The 17,663-nt window shown below is 32.2% G+C and overlaps 1 non-coding gene across 1 annotated transcript; it reads left to right on the top strand.

The window, feature by feature from the left end:
• The first annotated feature begins 10,489 nt into the window (after positions 1 to 10,489).
• Trnam-cau (transfer RNA methionine (anticodon CAU)) lies at positions 10,490 to 10,561 on the top strand. Its single transcript has one exon. It is a non-coding gene; the product is annotated as a tRNA-Met (tRNA).
• The last annotated feature ends 7,102 nt before the right edge of the window (positions 10,562 to 17,663 follow it).

Here is a 17,663-nt window from a genome sequence, read left to right as displayed (position 1 = left end):
GGGGTAGTCCACCCCTAAATTTTTATTTTTATTTTAAGGCAAAACAACGTTTGCCGGGACAGCTAGTATGATGTATACATTTTTCAAAATATTCTAGAAAAATCCTTACAATAATAGCATCTCTACGAAACCGGGTCGAATGGCTAGTGAAAAACGAATATCAAATTTGAACTCCATCATGTCCTTTAAATAAAACGTATGACAAAATATCACAAAAGGACCTAAAAACCTGCCATTCTTCTTAGCCGCAGTAACTTGATATTGCTCATTTTGTTTTCTGGCTGTTTGGATATAAGATTACAAGCAATTTATTTCAATATGGCAGAAGGATTTACGGACGCGTTTGAATTGTTTAAGAAGAGTATTTTATGGTCGCTATATTTTATTGCTTCATTGTGATTTTGCTTGTTTATTGGATTGCAAATCAATATAATTTAAAACACACGAGTATATTGCTAATTTTTAATTATTAACATAAACTTACCTGAAATCCACCGGCATTTGTAGGCCGTTACAAGCTTATATATATGGCCTCCATGGTCTAGCGGTTTAGAATGCCGCCTGACTTTCTATTGGTTGCGGGTTCGATTTCCTGCAGGGTCAAACATTTGTATTCATGAGTATAATCGTTTGTTTTGATCTGAGTGGTTTCTATGTATGAATTTACAAAAAAAAAATTATCTTCTTAGATACTCTAATATCAAAATGAAACTACATAAAAAAGATAGAGTTAAGAATATAAAAGTATGAATCACTGCGCAAATAACCACTATTATAGTTAGTGGTCTAGCAGTGTAGTACAGCGATTTACTTCCGACGGTCGCAGGTTCGATAGTACAGTTGTCTAGTCTAATACCCACAACACAAGCCCTAATAGCGTGGGATTATAGTCTGTTTTTTAATCTAGTAATGTGAAATTTTCAAATAATGTTACGAGCTGTAGCGGGATAGTGATGTACCTACAATACCAATTTGTTTAATAATAATAATAATAAGGATATAACACCAGTCACACCAGGCAAACAATAAGTACACACACACTCACACATACATACACGCACACACACATACACACACTCTGCACTTACTTGGTTTCGGCTCGTAAGTGTGGAGAAAACCAGCAAAAGCTGAGAAAAAAAAAAAATTATAATAATTTTTATTTCAGACAACATGATCCATTGTGTTAGCAACAGCTTAATGACATAACTTATCCTATGTTAGTAATAAAATATATAATAAAATAAAAAAATGTAACTTTTAACATATTACCTGTCCCACCCAGTGTCTTAGAATGGGACAGTCTACTTTACAAGCAATTGTCTTCAGGACACTGTTGGAACTCGCCCGCACTCTGCCTAATAGGGACGTTATTCGCTTCCACCGTTATACTAAGTTTTTATTTTAGAATAATAGTTTTAAAACGAAATAGATGTCAATAAAAAAACTCTATTTTAATACTACAACCCTACATTTATTAATATCTATATTTTATTAGTTTTAAGTTAATGCGTTTTAAATTAACATTCACATTATTACTGAGTAAGCTATAAAAAGGAGTAAGTAATATTAATATTATAATATTATATTATTATATTATTATTATTATATTATATATTAATTAATATTATAATATATTTACATCTATTAAAAAGAGCAACACACAAGTTTCTTGCTCATTCTTCTTGTGATGAATCTGCATTCCGAATGAGTGGTAGAATCAAAATATGACTATTCAAAAGTGCTTGTAATGAGTTTATTTGAATAAAGATTATTTCTATTTCTATTTCTAATTTCCGATCAATCTATTTAAAAATTGCCAAAAGCTACACAGGTAAAGACTAATTATCTGCGACACAAAAAAACAGACTAACGATGAAACTGTATGAATTAAAAAAAAATATAAATTAATTATTTTTATAATACACTAGCGGTTCCGAAAACGTGGTTTTGCGATATAAATTTAAATACTAGTATTGCTATTAAAAATAGGGGTTGGTGATAGAAGGGTGAAAATTTAAGGTTGTATTTATTTTTTAATGTCATATTATATTTTTTTTTTGTCCAATATATAAAAAAAATATGCTAGGGGAGGACTGGTGGAACTTTTATCACTTAGGGGTAGGAAAAATAGATGGTAGCCGATTCTCAGACCTACTGAGTATGCATACCCGATTAATCTTAATCTTAATATCATTATAAACGCGAAAGTTTGTGAGTATAGTATATTTGTTAGTCTTTCACGCAAAAACTACTAAACGGATTTTGATGAAATTTTACAGTAATATAGCCTAAAAGAATAACATATGGGATATTTTTTTCGTTATTAAAATTTAACGAGCTAGTATAGACATAAAATTCGGTCAAATAAAGTTCGGTCGTTTCGGAGGAGTATGTTAACTAATTGTGACACTATAATATTTTATATGTAAGATTAAAGTATCTATGTACGTATGTAATCTATACATATAAATAAAATTGAAGTGTCTGTTTGTACTATTGAAATAAACGTTTTTTTTACTACATGCATATGAATATAAGTACGGTACATACACAAAAATAACATTTTTTTAAATTTTTGTCTGCCTGTCTGTCGGTCTATTTGTTCCGGCTAATCTCTGCAATGGCTAGACCGATATGTCTGTAATAGACCTACATGAATAAAGATATTTTGAATTTAAAATTGAATTATCCATTATGCGACTGCAAATCATCTAAGCATTATGATACTTCAAGACAGTTACTGCTACAGATATCTGGAGATATCCGACTAATCTGCATCGAACATTTGTTATCTGTTCTACAAACAATAAGGCCGTGCGCACAGTATGCATCTTCAAAGATAATTGTAAGTACGACCGATTATGTTGTTACATATTATTTTAATTCTAAATTGACGGGTGAGTCTAGAGGTTTACACCATCTTTCTTCTGATGGTCGTGGGTTCAATTCCTCGCACGGGACAAACATTTGTATTTATAAGTATGATTGTTTGTATCGGTCTGGGTGTTTTCTATGTATATTGTGATCAAATTCAAAATATCTTTATTCATGTAGGTCTATTGCAGACTCTTATGATATGTCAAATTTACCGTCAGTTCGGAATGATTTCGAGATGGGAAGAACTGACAAGATTCTCGTATTCTTTTCAAATAAATGTTTTACATGTGTAATAATACAGATTCATTTAAATACAAATTTGGTAGAATAGGGTGACCACCAGAATATGCTACTAACCTGAACAGACCAGTACCAAAACGCTGCACCCGTTCACGAGTATGACGGTTTATGTCTTTTCTATGTAATAATTAGGAAATTGCTATAACTTTTTTTATTTCCTCTCTAAATATCTGTAAAGTGTAGACGCAGCTTAGTCCACCCACGATGTTTTGTAGTAATCTTGTTTGGTACTGATCTCGTTTTAGCTTACAATCATTTTATAGGTACCTTTTATTTCAAACGTCTTTCAAATATATAACAAAATTGATTGCTTTAGATTAACATTAACTTACAATAGTACAATGATTAAAATGACTAAATTTATTATATGTCTACATCACACTTACTCAATTGAAATAATATCTTTTTAAATTATAGCCAATTTCTTTTTTTTTTTTTTGGACTACTCTAATGCTTTTGGCCGCAGCTGGCCTTTACAGCTTCACCGGACGTTAGGGGGCGAGTGCAAATGGCACTCCAAACCCGCGGAAGGACTTATGGAGCGGCTGAAGGCCAACTCCTGCCTGACGGATACGACTTTAGTCTGAGGGCACCACTAGGGGTTCGAACCTCGGCTCAGGCCGTCGTAATTTCGATCCCCGTTTGAATTGGACGGGGGATCGATCGGAGGGGATTATAGCCTAGTTGTAATTCTGATGTATAAGCGATATACCTGTAAAGTTGGACAAGAATAATTACGGATTAATACCCATAAGACGACAAAAGAAATAGAGGTAGATAGAACAGAAGATAAGAAGATGATATTAGAAAAATATTCGGAGGGACTCTCTATAAAATAGAGGACGGAATGGAAATCTTTAGAACAAGAATCTGTCGGAAGACAAGCTGTACTCATCAATACAAAATTTGAACACAATTTGGAAAATAGATTTAGTGACATTTTATAAATTTACATAATTACTATATGTACAACTAAGTACACCAAAAAAGGTTTTCTGGCTGATCGCCCATTGGTTGGAATTTGGCCATAATTAATTTAATATTCAGTAAGACTAAAGGCAAATTATAAGTGGCAGTGGACACACAACGAAAACAAATCCTCGGAACGATGAGGACGCTCCACGAAGCCTATGAAGATACCAGACTTCTGCGCTTCTGGGAAGAGCTTGGTTGGCTACTTTAGTAGTCTGTCTCTACACGCACAACGGTCCAGATGAGAGGAATTGCGGAGACTGGAGTCCAATTTACATTTTACATTTACAAGACAAACAATATTAGTCTATTCACAGCGAGTATATGCGTCTATATGTAAGTTTATTCATCTAATTAATTTTTATGCTCTATACAAACTATAAGTGTGCAAAATTTCATACTTCTCTGTCAGTGCAATTTTCGTAAAAAGGGGTACAAAGTTTTTGCTTCACTTATATATTTGTAACGATAAGGATTAGTATGATAAAAAAAAGTATCAAATCAAAGATCCTCTTTTTGGTTTGTTAATTTGTGAGTATGGATGTTTGTTACTCTTGATTGATTGATTTTAGAAATATGAAAGCGTAGCGGTTTTTGTATTAATTGCCGCATGCATTCTTATGTAAAATGTGAATACTGTAACTATCAGATGGCAATTGTGAGTAGCTTTGACGTAGTCTAGTGTTTTGAGTAGTCATGCTCACTAAAATGTCCAGACTTGTGGCGGCGTGGTGGGCCGGGTCATTGGGCTCCCTAAAATATGGTCGAGCGCAGTGATGGCTGGCTCATCCGTCATACTCGTGAACGGGTGCTGCTTGTAGGGACTGGTCTGCTCTAATCACTATGACTGATTTCCTCTTATTAATTGTTTAACCAGTTGGTTATGTATTCAATATTTTTTCCTTTTGAGTATTTAATTGAATTAGTGCTAATTGCTGGTTTGTATTCACACACTTAAACTTAAAAATGTAAAGTAATAATAAAATTATTTAAAAGAGCAACACGCAAGTTTCTTGCTCGTTCTTCTTGTGATGAGACAGCTTTCCGAACGAGCGGTAGATTAAAAAAAAATGTAATGACTATTCAAAAGTGCTTCAATGTAAGTTTATTTGAATAAATGATTTTCTATTCTTTAACGAAAACTACTGAACGGATTTTAATGAAACCTTACAGTAATATAGTTTATACATCAGAATAACATCTAGGCTATAAATTTCATGCGCAAAGCTAATTAATACATATATATGTACAGATAAGGATTAGTGTGATAAAAAAAACTGAACAATGATAATCCCGAATCGTTCTTGTAAATTTTAACATTCCATCAAACCAAAGAGAGGATGTACTAATGAGAATGAGGCGGTTAATCCAAAACGGCGTAAAAGAACTAATAGCTGAAACCGGAACGGCAAACACTTTCCTACTCGAGTTTATAAACACTATTAGTGCCTTTTGTGAGAACATTACCAGTTTGTTTAATATTGCGGACTTGTTTGTTTTCTATCTATCTATCTATATAATCCCGATGATTATATAGATAGATAGAAAACAAAGGATTATGGAATAAACGATGGATTTTTTAAATTTATTTATATTTAAAGACAGAAATTCGTGATCTTTCGTCTGGGTATTTCATTTGTGTATTATGTATGTTACAATATATAGACACCTTAATATCGCTGATGAAGAGAGACCTAGATTCTACATGGACTTAGGTGTTAACCAAACGCAATGCTCCAACGCTGATGCAGCGGAACGTGCACCAGTGCCGACAACGTGACTTCTACTTCGTGGTTGCCTAATTGTGCAACCGAACCGGACTTCCGTCCGCCACTTCTATTCTTGCCTCGATAGAGTCACCTCTTTTTTATTATAATTAGAAATAACTAATTTTAATACATTGTAATTTTTAATTAAATTTATATTTAAATAAATTTAGTTTTTTTTAAGTCCTAAGGCTGCGACTTACGTAATTTGTATGTACTCGTATTTACAAACATATATATTTCTCTATATCCCAAGTCTTATTATAATTGTTTATCTATTAAGCGGATATAAAGATTGTGGAATTAACGATGGGTTTTTTATATTCAGTAAATATTAAGAGACAGAAATCATGTGTCATCTGAATGTTTCATTTGTGCATTACGTATGTATTTACAAATATATATATGTATGTATAGATTCAGTTTCTTATTTAATGATTGTTTTTGTTGTTGTTTTAAATACTATAAATTTATATGTATTTGTACAGTCATTGTGAATTAGATCCTGCATGTTAGTAATATTCTTTTTTAATGTAATGTAGTAATGTAGGCTGCCAGCGTAGGTTGAAGCAATCTCGTATTTACGGGCTTGTGTTACGGGTACTAGATAACTGATACAAGTACATAGATATTTTTTTTTCGTAAATACCTATATAATATATAAACAATCATACTCATGAATACAAATGTTTGTGCCGTGCGAGGAATCGAACCCGCGACCATCGGAGATAAAGCGGTGTGCTAGACCGCTAGACCACCGAGGTCGTCATAGTAATTTGAATATAACGTATAACAATATGTTTGCTCTATATATTGTTTATGTCTGTCTCTTTTGCATAGATTTCTTTAAATGTTATCTGATTTCAAGATTATTTTAAGTGTCTGTAAAACGACGCGCGACCACATAGCACGTTGTAGTGATAATTCTCTGTAGTTATTTATTAAAATAAAATAATAATAATAATTTCCGAGCTATGTCATTTGAGAAGAACTAATAAGAATCTAAAATTATTTTTAAAGTGTATGATGACATGATATGGTGACATAATATATATAATCACCTTCCAGCAATGGTATTTTCGAACCGATACGATATTGAAACCTTCAAGAAAAGAGCTTATTCCTTTTTAAAAGGCCGACAACGTACTTGCAATTCCCTTGGTGTTGCGGGTGCTCATGGGCGGCGGTAATCACTTACCATCAGGTGAGCCGCATGCTCGTTTGTCCCCTGTGTTATAAAAAAAATGTTATTGTCTTTTGACATAACTGCCCCACAACGCTTTCTGTATACCTAAAGGTTAGCTGGTGGGGACTGGTCATACGGCATTAAGCTCGCCTTTGTACAAGCTATATTGTGTACTAAATAATAAATAAATAAAATAAATATTATGTATTAAAATAAAATAATAATAATCATTTCCCAGCTATGTAAATTGAGAAGAACTGATCAGAATCAAAAATTATTTTTAAAGTGACATTATACATATAATGAAACTCCCTGAACGTCATACACAATTGTCTTCTAACTAACCGTTATAAAAACTTACTAATCATTCGAGAATCTTCCAATCTCAACGTTGGAACCACTAAATTACTTCACGGCACCAAAGCAAACAGATAGTTTTTCTCTTTAACGGATTAAAGTGTGGAAGCCAGAGCCATAAATCTGCGGATTAAACGTACCCATCTAAAGATTGCAATCTCCAACTACGATAGCTGGCCGACGATAAATTAAAGACCAATATTATCTGTGGAAGGTAAGGTCTTTTAGAATTTTGAGGTCTGTTAATCTTTAATCGATAGTTACGTCCACTTGCTTGAAATACCATTTCAGAAATATAATACGATTTTCCAAGACGATACATTGCACTGAATAAAATATTTTTCTTTCTTTCTTTCTTGCTATAAGGCTAGGATATGTGATAAGTGGTATAAATTTAAATTCAAATTCAGAATATCTATATTCATATAGGTCTATTGCAGACTCTTGTGATATGTCAAAACTACCGTCAGTTCGGAATGATTTCGCGATGAGAACTGACATGAAACTCAGCTCGTATTCATTTCAAATAAATGTTGTACATGTTATGTATTATGTATGTATTTACGAAAAGATAATTCTATGTACTTGTATCTGTTATCTAGTACCCGTAACACAAGCTTTAGCTAGCTTAACTTGGGAGTAGATGGCGCTGTGCGAATTGCCCTGAGATTATTATTATTATTAGTATATGCGGGAAAGAGAAGGAAACATTATGTCGTCTCTAGCGCACACTGCTGGCGTCATTGAGCTACGATAGCTGGCCGACGATAAATTAAAGACCAATATTATCTGTGGAAGGTAAGGTCTTTTAGAATTTTGAGGTCTGTTAATCTTTAATCGATAGTTACGTCCACTTGTTTGAAATACCATTTCAGAAATATAATACGATTTTCCAAGACGATACATTGCACTGAATAAAATATTTTTCTTTCTTTCTTTCTTTCTATAAGGCTAGGGTTTGTGATAAGTGGTATAAATTTAAATTCAAATTCAGAATATCTATATTCACATAGATCTAATGCAGACTCTTGTGATATGTCAAATCTACCGTCAGTTCGGAATGATTTCGCGATGAGAACTGACAAGAAACTCAGCTTTTACTGAACTGATATAAATACAATTTTTTTTAATGCATACACAATATATTAATAAAAAATAACACGCAGATCAATACTAACAATTATACTCATAATTATATAAACGTTCAAATAAATGTTGTACATGTTTATACTAATATAGATTCATTTTTAAATTAAAATTTGGGAGAATAGAGTGACCTTTTCACATACATCACTAATTAGTTCATGTAAAACTGAAATACTTTACTTTTTAATTCAGTCCGATGTTTTCAACTGATCAAGTTTCCGTTGTCAGTTTGTTACAACGAATCTCTGAAAGCGGTCACAGTTTACGGACATGCTAATTATTTTTCAATGAACCAAACACTGCTATTATTATAATGTAACAATTATTCTCTTCCGCTCAACTAGGCCAGAACAAAAGGAAGAAAAGAATTTGGGGTCAGGCTCTGGTGTAAGCGGATTCAAAACTCAAAATTCTTTAACAATACGAAACTTAAAAGAAATAATATTTAGGCCACTTCAACGTGAAACGATTTAATGAAACTTATGTATTTTAATATTATTGTTCAAATTTTCTTTCAGTGTTCCGTTCTAGGTCTTGATTAAGAAATATTTTATTTTCTCAATTCTAATAAAATATTGGTATTTCTCAAATATATAGTCTACCAAATTCCCAAATTTAAAGTCTACCAGACTACTATTTACAGAAACTGCATGTATTATGTACCGTTTACTCCATGAACCGGAATTCGGAAGTTTCAATCTTCATCCATGAATTCCCAAACCGATAGGATAATTAAACCTTTAAATTTCTTGCTAATAGGCTGGCAATACATTCGTATTCCACATACCGATAACGACCACACATGATTTAAAAATAAGTCAATATTAAAACTTTTTTATTCAGTTAACACAATTTTTATTAAGTTCTATACAGTTGTTAAAACCTCACCTGCAATAATGGATTCCAAGTGTTTATGGGCATCGGTTGTCACTTATCATCAGGAAAGGTGCATGCTTAATTAATTATATTAAAAATTAAAATTTATAATAAAATAAAAATAGAAATAAATATATTTGACGCTGCTATTTTCCGCTTAAAATGAGACCACACATTTATTCCGTACAAAACGTAAGCGTCGACTATGAAATTGACAGATATACAAAATAATAACGGCTTTTCTTATGAATGATTACTAAAGATAGAGATAATTGGAAATCTGTTTTGAATGTAGTGTTCTAAATGAATTTAATCGTAATTTTGTTTACACGGTTGAAAATGCGTTTTCGAAGAAACAAATTTACGAATTAATAATCCACGAAAATTTACACAGACCATTCATTTTTTTTACATACACACATAGTATATATACAAAATGCACAGATAGATACAACCAGCCAGATGTAGCAATTAAACAAAATTAAAACAACATTTTTGTAAAGTGCGAGGAATAGAACCCAAGACCATCGGAAGCAATGTGATCTCCTAAGCGACCTTCGAAACCGTCAATTTATGAACTGAGTCCTAAAAATTCATTATGACTATTAGAATAATAGCTTATTGCTGAATGCTGTTTATATCAAGTCAAGCTTAGTGTAGAAAAATTCTGACGATTTTTTACGCATTTACGTCGAATAGTTGCGGGTTCGATTCCTCGCACGGCACAAACATTTGTATTCATGAGTATAATTGTTTGTATCGGTCTGGGTGTTTTCTATGTATAATATGTAAGTATATACGAAAAAAAATATCTATGTACTTGTATCAGTTATCTAGTACCCATAACACAAGCCCGTAAATACGAGATTTTTGCTTCGCGTATTTAAAAAACAAAACTCTTCCAACATTAGCAATCCTTGGTACAAAATAAAGAGCAAAATATTAACATCGACTTGTTTATGGGTATGTACTTGTAGATAGGTCTTTATTTTCGCATCTATTGCCAACAAGCAGAGTGGCGCAGTGGAAGCGTGCTGGGCCCATAACCCAGAGGTCCGTGGATCGAAACCACGCTCTGCTATCTTTTTTTTTATTTAACTACATTCAATTTTTTTTTTTCGTAAAAATTCTTTTGTTGGTTGCGGGTTAGCACGCACGGTACAAGTGTTAGTAGTAATTGTTTATATCTGTCTGGGCGTTTTATATATATTTTATGTATATATCTATGTGTTTATATTAGTTATCTAGTACCCATAACACAAGCTCTGTTTATCGTGTGACTCTACGGCATTATGTGAATTGTCCTGGGTTTATTAATTATTAGTTTTAAATTGTCTTTTTTTGTTATCTTAAAAATAATAGGAAACAAAAAAAACTTTTATAGTTCCTTTTTTAAAAATATATGCATGAGTGGGCTACAGTCATATAGGATGTGTAGTGGCGTTTCCACTTTAGTTTGGCAGAATCTGCAGATTTTTATTTATTTAAAACTTTATTGATTTTGTACAATAGGCAGGTTTAATGCTAATAGCATTCTCTACCAGCTAACCTTAGGGAGTGCAGAGATACTCGAAGGAGGTTTAGTTTTAAGAAATTAAATGTAATTATATTAAATAGATATAAGATCATACATATACATGATAATATACTACATACAAACGCATTATGAGCATACATACATACATATTTATATATATTATAAACATACTACACATATAAATAAGATAATGATGATGATGATCATTTTTGTTGTGCATATGCCTAGGTTTGCGAACATAATATTTCAAACTGCGCAGTATTATAAGAATCAATATAAGTACGAAAAAACGTAAAATCTCTTCACCGAGATGAGTACGCTTCAATTACTTTTTTTAAACAAAATCCCAGGTACAAAAATATAAACTGGTATTTTTTTTTTTGGTTTGAGCTATTATCAGGTACTTGGGCCTGTAGCACTGCGACCTGCATAGATCTATTGTGTTCGCCCTTTTTCAAAGTTCGCTACCTAGACCCGTCAGGAACAGGAATTGAAGGATATTCTTAGGAGCTATGGTTTTTATCTCCTCAGGATAGTGTATAACTTTCCAAGGAAGATATTACGTTTATGCATGAGTATGCTACAACCACATAGGATGTGTAGTGGCGTTTCCTCTTAAGTTTGGCAGAATTTGTAGATTTTTGTTGTACATATGCCTAGATTTTCCAACATAATATTTTAAACTGCGCTATAAGAATCAATATATTATCCCTAGCAATAGAATTAACAAAGTAATATATAAAAAAACACATAATCTATTCCCCGACATGAGTACTTACGCTTCAATTGCTTTTTTTTTAAATTCCAGGTACAAAATATGAACTGATCTTACAGCGTATTATATTTAACTGTATATAAAAACATAATGGTGATATTATTACGGTACGGTTTAACCAGATTGCACTGGTTTCCCTGGCATCAAAGGCGCCGCGGTCTATGCTGCTGACCCGTTGTGATCATTTAGTAGATTGCGTTTTTTTTAAACCATTGCACAAGTATGGAAACCTATTCGGCCTTATTACAAAAAGATAAACCTGGTTTAGCACTAGTAATAAACCATTCACCAATGTATTCCTTATTACAAAATGAAGTTTATCTCTAAATCGTGATTCGTCTATGGTCTAAAGTTAGACCTGCGATGCCCCTAGTTTAACAGTGGTCTAAATGCAAAAATACAAACTCCATTTTAAAAATTCTATTGTAAGTTGTAGTTTTTGGAAAAATATTTTAACTAAATTAAAAATATATTAACTAAAAATATTTAAAGCAAATTTTACGACAATAAAAATATATAAAAGACGTTATTTGTTATTTTTTCACTCATTTGACTTTGAAATAGTCACCATTCGAACGATCCAATAAAAATATCTCGCCGTTCCTTTCCTCCGTATAGGACTCCTACTTGTAATTTAAAACTGATTTTCAGCCTAATAGTACATTAATAAGTATTATATATTAATGAAATAGTTATAATGAAGACCTAGATAAATAGAAATAAATCTATTTTTAGTTTATACATTTTTCTTTGAACTAAACATGAGTGACTGATTTCTGTATGGAATACATAATGAACGATTTAACTGTAGTACTAAGTAGTCCTCTGTTAGATCTGGATTCGTTATTATGTTAGGTTTATTCCAAGTATTAACTTTAGGAATGGTTTAAACCTCGACCATTTAGACCACGTTTCGTCCGAGTTTTAACAGATTTTTTGTAATAAGACCGATTATGTTTAGAACAACAAATTATTATAACGAAGTCATGTTTAGGTTGTTTTATATTTGTTTTGACAATAATCATAATGTCCCTGGACAATTTACACAGCGCCATCTAGTCCCAAGTTAAGCAGAGCTTGTGTCATGTGTACTATTTTTTAGACTTTTTATTCTATATTATATAATATATATTTTATAGATTTTTTATTTTTTACCAGTTGTCTAACTGGTACTTTTTTTTGGAAATACATAATTAATGCATACATAGAGAACACCCTGATACAAACATAAGTCATACTTATGAATGCTTATATTGGCGCCGAGCACGGAATCGAACCCGCGATCAACGGAAGTAAAGCTGTGTGCTAAAGCGCTAGACCACCATGGCCATGAACAAAGTCATGTTTAGGTTATTTTATAATTATTTTAATAGTATACGTTGTTTTTTTAATGGTTTTTATTTATTTAAAGTAGAATAGAAATGCTTTATTCAAATAAATTTAATTTAAGCACTTTTGAATAGTCTCTGTTATTGTTCTTTTAATCTACCGCTCATTCGGAAAGCTATCTTATCACAAGAACGAGGAAGAAACTTGAGTGTCGTTCTTTTAAATAATCGTTGTAACTTCACATTTTTATACCGAAACGTGTGAATACCAGCTACCAACTAATACTAAATTATTAGGGTCAAATATTAAATACACTATAGTCCCTACAAGCAGCACTCGTTCACGAGTATGACGTATGAGCCAGCTATCACTACGCTTGACGATATTTTAGGGAACCCAATGACTTGGCCCACCACGCCGGCACATATTAATATTATATGTAAACTAGTTGTCCCGGCAAACGTTGTTTTGTCTTAAAATAAAAAAAAATTAGGGGTGGACTACCCCTAACATTTAGGGGGATAAAAAATAGATGTTGGCCGATTCCCAGACCTACTCAATACGCTCACAAAATTTCATGAGAATCGGTCAAGCCGTTTCGGAGGAGTATGGGAACGAAAACTGTGACACGAGAATTTTATATATAAGAAGAATCTTTGCCACTTTGGGTTCAAATGCAGCGAAAGTTGGCATATCATATGTTAAATTGACTTTTTAAAGAGAATGTGTGCATGTAATAATATTACCATTGTGTTCTTCAGTATTAGTTCTATCTCTATTTACATCAAATATAAACCTTGCGTCTACCCTTACCCAAGCGCGATAGCAATACCTTAAATCGAAATATTACGGTAAATAATTACATCACTACATAGCACAAAACATTAAACACAACATAAAACATACACATAATATATTTAATTCTGTGTATGTTTTTAATAAAATCACAAAATCATTAACATCATTAACATTATCATTACATAGTATAAAACAAAGTCGCTGTAGCTGTCTGTCCGTCCCTATGTATGCTTAAATCTTTAAAACTACGCAACGGATTTTGAAGCGGTTTTTTTTAATAGATACTCTATCTATTAAAAATTTAAGAACATCATCATTACATAGTATAAAACAAAGTCGCTATCGCTGTCTGTCCGTCCGACGGACCGTCGCAACGGATTTTAATGCGTTTTTTTTAATAGATAGCGTGCATCAAGAGGAGGATTTATATATAATATAAAACACATCCGTGCAAAGCCGGGACGAGTAGCTAGTCTTTAATATAAGTTTAATTTGTTGACAAATTAATCAATAAATAGATGCCTCGGTGGTTAGTTACCTTATCATATAAATAAAATTACATCGAGTTTGATGAAATTGATCAGATTTTGTAAAAAATATCCATAGTATGTCGTTTTGTATCGAAAGAGGCCTGGGATTTCTCCTTATAATGTCAATAGCTGATAATGCCTTTAAAAATAAAGATAATAGAATAGAATAGAATTTTTATTAACTCGTTTTTACAGTAATAACATAAGAAATACAAGAATAATTTACACATTAAAAAACGGAGTCAATGTGGACCACAACTCAGCATAATGCTGGAAATAGTTTCCAGCGCTGATTTTCAGTTGGGCCCTCACTATATAATATACAAATATATAATAATATACAAAATTGCAGCAATTTTAGTAAATCTGTTAACAATTACTTAAACAGATCCAATAAACTTACAAACAATTCACCTAATTTCAAAAGTGCCGCATTTATTATACTGGCCTATTTTTTACAACGAGTTTATATAGGATGGTAATTCAAGGAAGAGAACATTGTTTGTATAGGTTTTATTGTTACACTCAATTCTTGCAATTTTTTGTACGGCTCCGAGTGACGTCAGAGCTGCATCGTTATTGAATTGTCCGTAGACCACCCTGAGATATACTGCTTCGGTATCTAAACAACTTTCTTATATACTCATGAAGCAAAGAGATTAAAGAATATAAGTGGCGTCTGGTGGCAGAACTTCACTTTCTATCGTCAAAAACTGTCGTAACTGGCTAATCAGTTGTGTATTTTATATTCTAAATTTGTATTTGAATTTATAGTTCTTTTTGTACATTGTACATTCTTGTTTTGATACATCACTTTAATTTCTGTTGTCAATAGTCATTCTAAATACATTTTCTCGGTATATCAATTTTTTTTTTTATTTTTTTTTTATTTATTCATGTAGGTCCATAACAGACATTTATGACAATTCCAATTATAATCAATCTATATTGTATATACGAGATAGTGTAACAATTACACTATTACTTAGAGAACATCTTAATGTAATAATTATACATCCAGGATAAATCTTTTTCTTTTTACCTATACATGAATAAACAACACTATTACAAAAATTACACTTCTATACGTCTGTATGTCAAATATATGTTAGTGTATAATGTTTTATTATTGATTTAATGTATTTTTATGCATAATATAAAAAATCGCATTTTGAACTCCTTCTCTATATAAAGATAAGCGAAATTGTTAAACACGGTCTGCGCAATTTTCTTAAAAAGAGGTACAAAGTTTTTACTTCATGTATTAATATAATAATAATCTTTATTTATTTCACATACTATAATATCTGGTAAAAAGGAGTCCGCCAGCATATTGCTAAGGCGTCGATTTTCAGATTTCTAAACATACTTCGTACAATGTCAACTTGACATTGTACAGAGTAGTATATCTGATATTAATCTGCATGAAAATTAAGCTACCGGCACAAGTAAAGCTAAGTGACACGACAGATTACTTTCGATAGTCGCGGCTTCAATTCCTCGCAAGGTACAAACATTCGAATACATGAATATTATTGTCTGTATCTTATGTAAGTACAATTTACAAAAAAATATATATCTAAGTATTTGTATCAGTATCTAACACTCATAATACAAGCTCTGCTTAGCTTGGGGTTAGATGGCGCTGTGTCAATTGTCTAGGGTCATTGTTATTATTATTGCGCAAGAATTTCTCGTTGAATATTACTATTATAAACGAGCAATTATTGTTACAGAACTCATTAGAGTAATTAGCAAGATTTTTTTAAATATTTTTGACATTGATTTGAAAATGAATTTTTCCTTGTTGTATATTTTCTAGTTTTTCCTCTTGTACCAAAAAAATAAATAATTTTCTAATATAATATACTTTGTTTCGCCAACTTCTACCCAATCCTTCACAATTATCCTATAATATTAAGTGCGCGGACCTGTCTGTCCGTATATCCCACTATATTCGTTGGTGGCCAACGGCGGGTCGGGACTATTCCAAATATTTCACAAATTGCGGGTTCTTTCTCATCGGAGCGACATCACGACGCGACGCGATGGATAAGCCACGGCAACGAGACGCATTAAACCAGATTTATCTGGATTTTACTAGTTTTAACAGCTTTATTAATATTTTTTATGGGTGATTGTGGAGTGGTACAAGTTTTGTGGTACATTTTTTCAATTTAGTTACATATTTTACAGAATTATTGGGCTAGTTGTATTAAGTAGTTATTTAATATCGCCTATTAGTAGAGGGCATTAATGGAAGATGATAAAATAAGAATGAAATGTTGTAACGTATTTATTAGGAATTAGCCATGATTTTAAGGGGAAACGAGTGTAATTGACCTGACATTGTAGTACATAGCTGGCAATGGGTTCCCATGGCCCTTATTGTCCCCATTGCCTAATAAAAATCTAAAATTACAAGTTTACTAATAATACAAAGAATAAAATTCCAAATGGCGGAAAGCTTTTTTTTTTATTTTTATCGAGGATCAGACGTGAAAAATTTAAATAATATATTAATTTAGTTAACAGTTATTGATTGGTTGACGATTACTTGTTCTGCTTATGAGCGTTCTGGACCTACTGTCTCTCCTTATTTCAGAAAGATAGTTGATGATGTTGAAAAGATGGTGCTGCTTCCCGAGAGTAATACAGTGGCCTCAATTAACTTCCTCTCTCTTGGACATTAGACTCTTCTACTCTTGGACATCAAACCCTACTATCGCATAGTAGGGTTTGATGTACAAGAGTACATGACAGGACAAAGGGACCCAGAGGCCCCAATACTCCTGTAGAGAGCTACGGAGGATCTGTGTGCCTATCTGACAACCGGCATTTTGTTCCATAAAAATCATAACATTTATTACGATTTGTTGTCGCATCCTATTTAAACTTTCTCTTAAAAGGAAATTATCTAATTTTCTGCGTTCAACATAGTTGACATATTCGATGGGGTGATCTCCACAAAATTTACAAGTTCGTTCCCTGGAAAAATACTGTGGATGTTGCCATTAAAAACGAAATTGCTCTATAATGAAATGGACAAATTGTTTGATGTCTTCGACATAAAATTTTATTTACTTAATTATAAAAAACTGGGAGTTTTATACGTCTCTGCGACGCGGCAGACTTTTCAATAATTTCTTTTTCTACATCTGCGCAAATATTATTACACGGTAGATTACAAATATTTCAAAATATATATAAATTT

This window comes from Achroia grisella, unplaced genomic scaffold (genome assembly GCF_030625045.1).
Source record: "Achroia grisella isolate CSIRO2021 unplaced genomic scaffold, CSIRO_AGI_Agris_v1 utg1062, whole genome shotgun sequence".
NCBI lineage: Eukaryota > Metazoa > Arthropoda > Insecta > Lepidoptera > Pyralidae > Achroia > Achroia grisella.
Note: the sequence above shows the minus strand (reverse complement) of the source record. Positions and strands in the feature narration are given on the sequence as shown.